Consider the following 13,541-nt stretch of genomic DNA (forward strand, 5'->3'; position numbering starts at 1 on the left):
TGCCAGAGACGGACTCCTGCAGTTTATGGAACAAACTAATGTGAGAAAATTGGCTGTAAGGGGTAAAAGTCATGCATTTAAAATGGTGAAAGTTTAAGCAGTAACAGCAAGTACTAGTATTCAAGAGACAGGGAGAATAGAAGAGTGAGAAGGATTTTTAATGAGTTTTTAATGATATTACTCATAAAAAAAAATGTCTATTTTGGTCAATTTTTTTCAAAATGTTCCCAAAACTTCCGATGTGCCTCTTAGGAATTCTGTCATCAATGTACTACCTGGTTGTTTTTCTAGCTAACTTCCCAAGGATACATAGTTTCTGTCTTCACTGTGGTGTTTTTCTCCAGGAAATAAAACAGTGAAATGTTGGTACCACATCAAAATTCAGGTGTTTAACCCTCTGGAGTCCATCTATTTATTGAAAATGCACACGTTTTATTTACAGTAATAACTTTATTTATATATCATATGTAGACAAGCTGAGAAAGCCAGTTGAAAGTGCAATCATAGGAGCTTTCACAGTGTGCCATTTATGTTTCTAGACCATTTTTAAAATGTGAATTTTCTTTCTACAATGAAAACTATTACTATTTTTAATTTACATGCAAGTAGACTGTTTTGTAGTTCTATTATTATTTTTCTGCTGTTTTTGTGTGTATTAATGGTAAAAAAAAAAAAAAAAAGGTAAAAATAAAAAAAAAGGTACATTTCGATAGACACCTGTGTCTTTTGTTTGTATTTTCAGTTCCTGGCAGCTTTATACTTTGTTAATTAACATAAAATGAAAAATCTGACTGATAGCCAAGTTTGTGGAGAAAAAGGAGCCATGCATGTGATGTAAGGACAGACTGAAAGATGCTAAACAGAGACAGAAATGAATACATACGAAGACAAATTTGAACCAAAATCTCCTGGACTTCAGAGGTTTAAAGCTCTACGACGATATTTACTGATATGATTTACTGATGGAGCTCCACTGGGTATCTGTTGCAGCCCACTTTAAATTCAAATCTCTAATGTTGCCTACTAAGTTGTCTCTGGTACTGCACCCAGCTACTTGAACGCCCTGATTCAAACATATGCTACCTCACAACCGCTTCGCTCTTCCAATGAACGGCGCCTGGCTCTACCACCTGTTGGTCCAAGACAATCCAAAATCTTTGCGTTTCTTGTTCCCCGTTGGTGGAACCACTACCAGTTCCTACCAGAGCAGGGGCATCAGTCTCTACCTTTAAAAACCTCCTGAAGACCTTCAGCTCTTCAGAGAGCATCTTCTCTCCTAGCACCACACCATAATTCACTGCAAAAATCCAGCTGTTAAAAACAAGAAAAAAGTACAAAAATAAATGTATTTTGCATAAAAATAGCAAAATTATCTGCCAATGGAACAAGAAAATTTGGCTTGTCAAGACTTTCCAAAACAAGTAAAAATATCTAATCTCAAGGAACCCACAAATACCTCAGAATTAGTGTATTCTAACTAATAAGTGCATATTCTCTTGATTCTAATGAAAGACCCCTATCTCAATGTGTCGAAAAATATTCCTGAATTAATAATAAATAAATGCTCGAGCCATCATCTTCACATAATAATATGCATAGGTATTATATTTCTTGAAACCAAATAAAAACTATTGAACGTTTCTTGATACAGCTACAAATATTTTTATCTGTATGTAGAATATTTTCTTAAAAATCTGGAAATAAGGCAAAAGCCGTGAAATCTTTATATCAAATAAGTGAAACAGTCTAAAATAAAAACCTCCTTAAAGAATCCTCACTAAACCTTATTGCTGCACTAATGGCTCTTATTGCACTATACCTTGATTGTTCCCCTTTTTCTGTAAGTGGCTTTGAATAAAAGCATCTGCTAAATGACTAAATGTAAATGGGAATTTCACATATGTTAGTTAATTATTCACCTAATCTGGCCCTCTTAAAGATATCAGATGCTAGCAGCATTTACTGCCATTATTCTGACAAAAACAGTCTGCAAAAGGTTGCTTTTTATTTGTAGAACTCTGTAGATAACATCAAAAACACAGTGTAACCAGAGATGTGAAACAAGGCACTTTTTTAAAAGGTGTACTTTTCAGAGAACCACCATTTTTACCTGGCAACAATGATACTTGAATAGCCTTTCTTAAACCTCTTTCTCACATAGTTCCCATTAAAATACTGGGATAAACTTGCAGGGACCGCTCATGGTTTTCACCATTCACGCCTGAAATGATGCATGATATTCAGGAACATTTCTGTCTTGTGCCTTCTCTTCTACCACAGATTGAGCCAGGCTGGATGTATTCTATAATATAGTTTAGTTTAGTCTTGTATAGATAGTTTAGTATTTTCAGGAACATAACGGACAAGTTTTTGTGTGTTGCAATGTTCTTGCAATGTATTTACTTGTTTCGCAAACTTGTTAAATATAAATCTTTTTGTGTCAAACTCAGATATGTCATCATGATCGGTTAGCTTGTTCCACTTGAGAAAGCCTTACGTCAGACAGATGTAAACCTTAATGTTCTTGTCTCTGCACTGTTACTGCTGACTGTTACTACAACACAGCTGTACAGCTTCTCTCTGTCCTCACATGCACCACGTTTAGGACCATTTCTGTCTTTCGCCTTTTCACACGTGCCATGGCTCAGCCAGGATAGTTGGGCCATGGGACGTCCACAGATGGTGGCAATGCAACACTTTTGACTGCAAAAAGCCGTAAAACTCAACAGCAGAAAAGGAAGACAAGTTAGGGCTGGGCGATATGGCCCTGAAAGAATATCACGATATTTCAGGCTATTTTTGCGATGACTATATTCTTGACGATATTAGGAAATACTTAAAAAAGATATAGAAAATATGATTTTTTTTTAGTCTGTATAAATAATTAAAAATCTAAACTGTAGTGTGAAGTATAAATCTCAACAGTTGCCAAATACAAAAACATTTACTCTTGACTCTCGAGTATGAGCAAATAATAAAAATAACCATTTAGGGGTTCTGGGGGCATATTTTAATGAATTTTGCAAAGGAAAATATAAAGGTTCTTGTATGTTTTATTTAAGGCATTTTATTTTGACAGTCTTCTTGTAAGTTCTGTGGTGGATTCTGATAACACACCATGCTCTTATTTTGAAAGCTGCATGTGTTTAGCGACAGGGAGTAAGTAGCTTTTTGTGATTAAAACAACTTTAATTGTTAGCCTTACGCCACTACATCAAGAAGTAGGAATGTTGCCAATATCATGATATGCATTTTTTTTAACCGTAAAAAAAAATACCAATATTATCCTGAACGATACGATATGGCACACCCCTAAGACAAGTCTCATCTTTACATACATGGCTGCCTTGAATTCTCACCATATTGCAAAATGCTTAAAATCGCAATAGTATCGTATCATGATTCAAGTATCGGGAGATACAATGATGCAGTTTAAAGGCACACCTAGCTGAAACTAATACAGAACTCACAGCTGGTGTTATGCTGTGTTCACAACAAACCCAAGGCACATTTTTCATTAGAGTCCTGCTGTGGAAATCTGTGATTAACTTTAAAAGCTGGAGCAAGTCGTGGCAGTATCCTCCTACAAATGCTGCATTTGGCGGTTGTTTCGTAGAATTTATATCCACTCACTGGAACATAAAAGACAGTTCACTATGTTCTGTTCAGTTAAAGGGATCCGACTGATTTCAATTTACTTTTACTGGATCCAAAATGGAACCAGCAATTGGAACCCATCCCTTGTTTTCTATTGCATTTTGTTTAAAAAAGTAGGTGAAATGGAAACCACCAGGCCTGAGAACTGAAGCCAATGCAGAAGTGTCTTAAACCTGCATTCTTGTCAATGTCCAGCAGGGGGAGACTTCACTGACTGCAAAACGAAGTCCAATTTAATGCAAGTCAATAAGAAAATGAGCTTACTTTTCACTTGATTTATTACCTCGGAGAACATTTTCCCAACGAGTTTACAGTCTCTGCACTAGTTTCAAGTCTTCTTCGATACAGCATGATGTTCATTTTGTAAATGACGCTCCTATTTAAAGTAAAAATAAAACAAATAAAAATCGTTGCCACAAAACCCTATTCCACCAACCAATGGGTGACATCATGGGAAATACATGCATTATTTTAAAACACTCTATATACTAGATACCAAGGTTATTATAGTTAACAAAAACTTACAAAATAAGGAAAACTAGAATTGAAAAAGCATTTTCGTTAACTGAAATGAAAATAAAAATGATAACTGTATTGTGTGGTTACAAAACAAACTAAAATTATAGTGAAAATGTCCTTTTGTTTTAGAAAATTAGCGTACTTTTTACTTGCTTTACATGCTTAAAATCGCAATAATATCGCATTGTGATTCAAGTATCGGGAGAAAATTGGTGATTCACACCTCTACTGCTTTTATTCACAACATAACTGTACCGGCATTTTGTCTTGCATGTTATTAGCTCCTGAGGTGGGAAATTGTCGGTGCAGGTTTCATGAATATTGATCCCCGTTCCCATTCACACATGACCTCATGCAGGACGTGTCCCTGAATGTTTCCTGCATGAGGTCATGTGTTTAGTCTGCATGGACTGCATATTAATATTCAGCAGAACTGCAGCTGAATTTCTCTCTGTAAGGACTTAAAAGCGCAGATAAAGTATGCAGATTCCAAAAATGGAGGTGAAGCACCAGCAACATAAAGCCATACGTCCTCACTGCGCTGAAACGTCCTCATAATTCGACGCGTACTGTGTCTCAGCTGCAGGACTTGTCACCATGTTCACGTCTGACTGCAGAGAAACACATTCCTCAGTGAGAAATGTCAGAAAAATTACCGGTTCTGGGTTTGAGTGAGTTCAGCAGCAGAAAACTTCACAGTGGGAAACAGCCTGTGTTTAGTGTCAATCTGCTGAAGTGGGTATTGTTTTCTCTGCATGTGCAGTACGTGTGTGTGTGTTATGGAAACTGAAGCTATAGAAGGAGCTACTTATAAATCTGACCTCACACTATTATTCTCTGAGTAAATCCTTGGGCGTCCAAGAGATTAAATAAGATGAATAGATGCTTTCTAAACAATAAGGAGGAAGCTATCAGAAGGACATTTTCTACCTCGGCTGTACGTTTATTTTTCTTTAAATACTATATTTTCAGTATGAGCACATATTGTTGGTATTAACTAGAGATTTTCATATCAAAAAGACTTTGTTTTTATCATTAAACGCACAAATTGTTTCCTTGTAGGGTTTTCAATCTTTCTTTTCATGACCGTGAAATAATAATTTATATATATAAATAATATTGATAATTTTCAAGATCTTATTTCTTAAGTATATGTTACAAACAGCTCAACAGATGTGGGATTTTGATTATGAATATGGCAACTGGCAGTGAATTCTTATGCTTTTTTTTTTTCTATGTGGCAATTTTGCGCTGATACACTTAGAAGTCTGTCTTTTAAACTTTATAACTTTATTTTAAAAATGTGTATATATATTATTATACATGATTTTACATTGTGGACCAACACTAGAAATCAAAACTAGGAAAATAAAGGATAAATAAGCAAAAAAAAAGGCTAAATCTAAATTAAAAGTTCTTGAACAATTAAGTTAAGAATAAATAAATAAAATAAAAATACATCAGCATTTCTGAAACCACCCAAGTATTGTTTGCTGCATTATATGTTCTATAAAAAACATTTTTTTAACATCATACATTACAAAATACTTTCAAATTACTTTTTTTTACATGTATGTATACTGTATGTTTTACTTAAATTCCTGAAACTAATTTATTAAAAGAAAATACATTTTGAAAGTGCAGTGCAAAAACAGCTCATGGATGGAGATAAATAAAGGATAAATAAACACAAAAAAATGGCTAAATCTAAATTAAAAGTTCCTGAACAATTAAGTTAAGAATAAATAAATAAAACAAAAATACATCAGCATTTCTGAATCAACCCAAGTATTGTTTGCTGCATTATATGTTCTATAAAAAACATTTTTTTAACATCATACCTGACAAAATACTTGCAAATTACTATTTTTTACATGTATGTATACTGTATTTTTTTACTTAAATAAATAACTGAAACTAATTTATTAAAAAATACATTTTGAAAGTGCAGTGCAAAAACAGCTCATGGACGGAGATAAAATCAAAAAGGAGGAACTTAAAAGATGGAGTTGAACTTTCTCTAAATGTAAGATCAATCAGACAAAATGAAATGAAAACATATGTAACATATAAAAATAACAGCTCCCGCGGTGCAGCATGTGTCAGAGACGCTGAGTGAACAAACACTCATCATGAGCTCAGCTGTTTGTTGGGTCACTGCCTGCACAAAGTCTGCACTTTCTGTACAGTTGCACATATCTGTACATTAATGATTAAGTGAGCAGCTTTGTCACTTGTTTGACACTTTCTACACAGTTTGTATGCATCTCTGTGTCAGCTGGATTAATGCTCATTTTCCCTGTTACGTCAGTGTTCACCTCCTGCACCACCGCTCAAATCATTTATCTCCTAAAGCAACTATAAGAAACTTTCATTGTTGGTTGACTTTGGTGCCCCGTGTGGACAAAAGCAGTAGTGCATTTTATTTGGATCCACTCTGAGTGAGTGAAAGAAAGGCACACATTTTAATTTAAATTTTTTAACAGCTGTTTGCACAATGTATGATGTCATAATGTATTTCTGGCTATTAATAACTGATGAAACTATGTAAGTAATTTTGTTTTAGCCATCAACATAAATTAATTTAATGATTTAAAACCAAGTCTCATGATGTGTATCATAAATAAAATAGACATATTACATATTACCTGTTTAGTTAAGCCATTGTGATGGAAAACTGGACAGTTTATAAGACAGATAACAAAAACGTTGGGACGCTGTGTAAAATGAGTGCATCAAATGATGATCAAAATGAAGTATATTTACAAAAAACAAATATCTTTCAGTTTGAACATTAAAATAAACTGTTTAATAGGTCAAAAAAGGGTTACTAAATTATCACATTCTGTTTTATGTCACATTTTAGTCTCAACTTCCAACTTTTTTTGTGATCAGGGTTGTAAATAACCAGATTTTAGATAGAAAATAATTAAATATTAACATTAACGGTTTAAACACTTGTACGTTAATGATATGATTTGACTATAAACACATTATAAAACATCAATACTGATACATTGACCAATCACTGTGACTACTATAACATTATTGGCTGCGATATTCAGTGTTTTTAGGATTATCAGAATCACTTTTTCCAAGATTACCAATAAAATAAAATAAAAAATGTAGTGTTTTGATGCAGTCTTAATCAACGTCCCGCCCACAGAACTTTCTAATTGGTTATATGTGACGATAGATAGCCAATCAACACTGAAAACTACTATATTATGGACTGGTTAGTTTGTATTATTCTGAATCAGGGATGGGCAACTTAAATGCTGGAGGGGGCCACAATTTTCCATCGACACTACCACAGGGCCACATATAGGAGCGTGCACTTAATCAGATATGATGAAACTGCAATTTTAAATATGTTTACAGTGCAGTAACTTAACATAATTCATGCTCAAATGCATGTACACTGCAAAAAAGGTGTGTCTACAAACCAGATAAAAACAGCAGACCAACATTAATTGCAAGAAGTAATTTTGTGCATTTTTACACTGCACTTTTAAGATTTCATGCTCAAATACCAACATGGTCTCACAGGAATCCGTGGAATAGCCACGGAATCACTCAAATTTCCATGAAACTGACACGGATTTCGCTACAATGCGGTTAATGACAGTCATATCCCGTGGCTATTCCAACATACAAAGTGATTATGTACATTCACTGAGTGAATATTTAGAAAATAAAACATATATTTCTTGCTAGAAATGTGATCAAAATCCATTTTTATGCAGAAACTAAGTCAAAATATTGATTTTTTCACTAAAAATGAGAGAACTGTCCGCCATGTTTTTTGTTCTGACTGCCGGGACCTTGAAAGTCACGTGACTTGGAATAAACCAATAGCCACGGGATATGACTGTCAATAACTTGCATTGTAGCGAAATCTGTGTCAGTTTCACGGAAATTTGAGTGATTCCGTGGCTATTCCACGGATTTTGAGTTAAGCGAATCCGTGGCTATTTCACGGATTCCTGTGAGACCAGGTTCTCAAATACATGTAGTTGTACTGAGGGCCACTTCAAGTGAGGGTGCGGGCCGTATGCGGCCCCTGGGCTTCCAGTTGCCCATCCCTGATCTAAATATTGACACTAAGATTTCCATTTTTACTGCAATTATCTGTTATTAGTCCCCCTGATTTCTACTAATCAGTAATCATATTGATTGATCCCTATCAGCTTATCTCAGAGCTGTGTAGGAGAGCTAATCTAATTAGTGGTGTGACGTAAAAAGTGTTGATTTGTCTGACAGCCGTAGAATAAAAGTCACTTCGGTAACGCTTTATATTAAGGTCCTTGTAATAACCATTAATTAACAAGTATTAAGGCCCTTGTAAGTCCTTACAAGATGCTTATTAACATTATTGTGTGTTTATAAGCCTATATAAGTGTTAATAATGGCATTATAATACAGTTAATAGCAGGCTATAAGAGATTTGTAAGCGCTTATAAGAAACTTGTTAATTATTAACACTTACAAGATGCTTATTAACATTATTGTGTGTTTATAAGCCTATATAAGGACTTACAAGGGCCTTATTACTTGTTAATTAATGGTTATTACAAGGACCTTTAATATAAAGCGTTACCGTCACTTCTTTTCTCCCAGCTTCTTAACACTGTATTCTATATTATAGAGCGGTAACAAGCAGGAGATGTCAGTCAGCACAGCTCGGCACGGTCCCGTTCCCAGAGCAGACGGGAAGGTAGAAGACAGAGCACTTCCTTGTTGTTAAAAGGTCAAAATAATCCACAGAGCGTTCCCCCGTACGCCTCTGATCTCTGAGCTGTGTGTGTGTTGTAAATGTGACGACACCTCCTGCTCTGCTCCGTCTGCTTCCCTGTTTTCTCTCCATGAAAGCTGAGGAAGCAGGCTGGCAGGTTGACTGTTTGTGTTTGCTTTAGTTTTCAACATGAAGTCACGGCCGCTCTGTTTAACACCACGTACACTACCGGTCAAAAGTTTTAGAACACACCAACTTTTCTAGAATTTAATTGAAAATTATGCAGTTTAATGTCTCGGTGTACTCTGAAATGAATGCACATTTGCAACATTTAAAATTCTTTATCGAGCATGATAGTGTTTTGAAAGTAAAAAAAAGATTAAAAATCACATTTTATGTTGGACTAAAGGACTAAAAAAAAGACACAAAATGACTAAAAAAAGACACAAAATTACCAAAAAAGACACAAAATGACTAAAAAAAGACACAAAAAGACACAAAATGACTAAAAAAAAGACACAAAATGACTTACAAAGACATGAAAAGAATTAAAAAATGGACAAGACTCCATAGAGTTAAGTTGTTAACCCATTTCTTGTTCCCTGAAAAAGGCCTACCGGTACTTGTATAATTCTGAAATGTACATTTTTTTTTTTTATTTACCTCTGACAGTTCACCACTTACCTCTGTACCCTTTCAAGCTGTTCATTTTACGTGAACTGCTTGAATTTCAATAAAAAACTGGAAAAATTGGGGCTACTTTTGACCAGTAGTGTACCTGACAGGACTTATTGGCACAGTGTGTCAAGTTTTTGCAGTCATTATTGTGTAGTAAAGGTTCATAACATGCAATTCTAGAGGTTTATAAGGAACATTATGATTCAAGTTTATGAAGTCCATTCTCAAGCTCTATTATGTTTCATAAGTGGTTGCAGCAAATTTTTGTTATTTGTTACACAGATTTTTTACTAAAATTTTGATGTTTTTAACCATTACATAATTTATAAAATAAAAAATTAATCACTCCTTAACCCTTTAAAGGGCACTCATTGAAATTATTGGAAATTGAAAATTTCAACCCAATCAAATGTTTTTGCAGGATAATTTTTCTAAATGTTTAATTTTTATGTTGCTAATCAAGGTCAGTTGAGTTATTATTTTTATTATTATTATTATTTTATTATTATACTTATTCTACAATAATCAAAGGCGAGACTTGTGGGCACCCATAAAACCCATTTTCATTCAGATATCTTGAGGTTTATAGCATTATTATTATTCAAATATTTTATTGCTTTTCACGTTATACACTCACAGTAGTACTCCACTCAAACTCAAAAGAAAATAACAGTAATACAACTTAAATACATAAGAAATAACGAGAATAAAACATAGAAATTACTCAGTATACACAAAGTAGCTATACATACATACATAACCACATAACTGCATAACAGAGTTGCATTCAAAAAATGGTGTTGGAGGTTGAGGTTAATACCATGACACAAGCACTTTACTTTAAGCCTTAATTATCATTTAGAAGCTGTATATTAGCTCAATAAATGGTTTTATAGCACTCAATGATGTAGCAATAATCAGTTAAAAGACTTTATTAATGTATTTTGACAACTATAACCTATTTTGGGCACCCATATGTGGAGGCTGCTGTATCAACAGGTAATGACAGATACTGCAGTAAACACTGTTGTAATAATATGAAAGATGTCTTTACAGTAAAAGTTAAACTTGTGGACAAATACTATACATTAGCAAACACTTAACTATGTCCTTTTAGCTTCATATAACTAAATTAGAGTGTGTTATAAACTTTTTACTAAACATTTCTATGCTGCTTATGAAAGAAATGTAGGGCAGCTTACGTTTGTCTGCAGATGTCAACAAAATAGAAATGCTTTATTTTTTTAACCAGTCATGTTGTTCTTTTACCATTCATTTTTAAGTTGGCGTTTATGAAAACAAATTATTCCTTTCTTTGCCACAGCACAGTTTGATCCCCCGCAGAGACCCTTTTTGTGGTCCCCAGGCCTCGCAGTGAGAATCACTGCAGTGGTCCCTTTGTCACACATTTGATTCATGCATTTCACTGCAGCTTCCGTGTTTAAAGGTCACATTATTCTGCCACAAGGCATTTGTTTTGAAATAACAGGACAGGAATAATGTCTCTTGGGGGTTTTTGCGAAAGATTTCAGTTGCGTTAAAGGGTAACTGTTGAATACATTTGTAAAAATCAAATCCTCACAGCAGTGGGCCCAGCAGCTCCACACAGTCCAAATGTGTCAAACTGGCCTGATTGGCTGGATATGATTATGAATAATCTTTTAATGAATTACAAACAAGCCCAATGATGCAGTTTGAAGGCACACCTAGCTGAAAATAATACAGAACTCACAGCTGGTGTTATGCTGTCTTCACACCAAACCCAAGGCACATTTTTCATTAGAATCCTGCTGTGGAAATCTGTGATTTTCACATCATTTGTGCCAGTTGTAACGTTAAAGCTGGAGCAAGTAGTTGGAGTATCCTCCAACAAATACTGGTATATTATTTGGCAGTTGTTTCGTATACTTTGGTAAAGTTTATCCACTCTTTGGAACATAAAAGACGGTTTATCATGTTCAGATCAGCTTAAGGAATCCAAGTATTTCACTATATTTTGACTGGATCCAAAATGGAACCAGCAATTGGAACCAATCCCTTGTTGTCTATTGCATTTTGTTTAAAAAATAATGGGTCAAGTGGAAACCTAAAGGCCTGAGAACTGAAGCCAATGCAGAAGTGTCTTAAACATGCATTCTTCTCAATGTCCAGCAGGGGGCGACACCACTGGCTGCAAAACGAAGTCCAATTTAATGCAAGTCAATAAGAAAATCAGCGTACTTTTCACTTGATTTATTACCTCGGAGTACATTTTCCTAATAAGTTTACAGTCTCTGCACTAGTTTCAAGTCTTCTTCAATACAGCATGATGTTCATTTTGTAAATGACGCTCCTATTTAAAGATGAATAAAAATCGCTGCCACAAAACCCTATTCCACAAACCAGTGGGTGACATCATGGGGAAATACATGCATTATTTTAAAACACTCTATATACAAGATACCACAAAATATCCTTTGTTTTTGTTTTTGTCTTTGTGTACTTTTATTCATGCAGTTGCCTTTTTGGTTGATATGAAATCTATTTATTTAGCTCGGACCAAACAGCTGCTGGAGAGTGAACATTCAGAAACACATTTGTAAATATGTTTATTGAGACTGTGATGTTACACGACTGTGTCAGTCAATCGCCTTCAGAAAGTTCAGCTCTCCACTCCAACCAAAATTCAAAACACCTGGAGCTGCAAGAGTTGATAACCTTATTGAGACTGAGATGGATAAGGCAAATGAAATGAAGGCTTAATTTATGGTGGCCTTTTTGAATCTCGCATCCAACAAATACCCCATTACAAAAAAATAAAACTAACACAATATCTAATGAAAGACTAAAAGACTAAAAACTAAAACTAAGCATTTTCAAAAACTAATAAGAACTAGCAAACTCACTCTAAAAACGAATTAAAATTAACTGAATTCATAGCGAAATTAAACTAGAAACTAATGGAAAATCCCAAACTATATTAACCTTGGTGAATACTGTATTTGCTTTTATGTGTTTGTAAGTTTACCCACTTATGATTTAAGTGGATGTTTTCAAAAATACCAGGCCGTTGGTCTTTGTCATCTAAAATGTTTGTGCTTCTCTTTCTAAAAGGCAGAAAGCACAAAACCATTAATTTGCTTCTGAAAAGAAATCCAAGCAGCATCCATATTTGTCATCAGTTTCCTAGCAACATATTGTAGGCTTGACTTCTCTCGTCGAATCACGTGGCGCAGGAGCTCAGTTAAAAGGCAGCATTAGTCTGGAGCTGCCTGATGATGGATTGTTGGAATTTCAATGAAAGGAAATGTAAACAACCAAACTTCATGTCGTCATGAAAGATGGTTGATTACTGAAGACGTTTAGACTCCACTGGCTGCAAAACAAAGTCCAATTTAATGCAAGTCAATAAGAAAATGAGCGTACTTTTCACTTGATTTATTACCTCGGAGAACATTTTCCTAACAAGTTTACAGTCTCTGCACTAGTTTCAAGTCTTCTTCAATACAGCATGATGTTCATTTCTTCCATTAATGTTCTGTAGTTTGTCAGCCACTTTATCAGTAGACAATGGTCCTGATTTTGTTGTCGTGTAGATGTTTTGGGATTCAGAACTGCTGCTGTAACAGTTTATCTTCAACTTAAAACAAAGTGCTACTGACAGGTTTTGTCCAGTTCTTCGTGTTGCTGCAACACTAAAAGAACATCAGACACTTCCAGTTTGGGGGACTCGTGATATTTTGGAAACGGCAGACTTCAGCTTTGGTTAAGTTTGAAACAGTGCACACACACTTCTGTTTGTGTAAGGATATCTGAGGACTCCTGTGCAGTAACTTTATCCATCCCAACTGAATAAAAAAATCCTAAAACTCACATTAACCCTCACAAAAACCTAATTTACATATAGTCTAAAAAAGTCCTTTGAAGGATGACGGGCCTGACAAAGTGTCCTTATTTTCAAGGTTTGGGGCCT

This window comes from Centropristis striata, chromosome 22 (assembly GCF_030273125.1).
Source record: "Centropristis striata isolate RG_2023a ecotype Rhode Island chromosome 22, C.striata_1.0, whole genome shotgun sequence".
In the NCBI taxonomy this organism is placed as follows: domain Eukaryota; kingdom Metazoa; phylum Chordata; class Actinopteri; order Perciformes; family Serranidae; genus Centropristis; species Centropristis striata.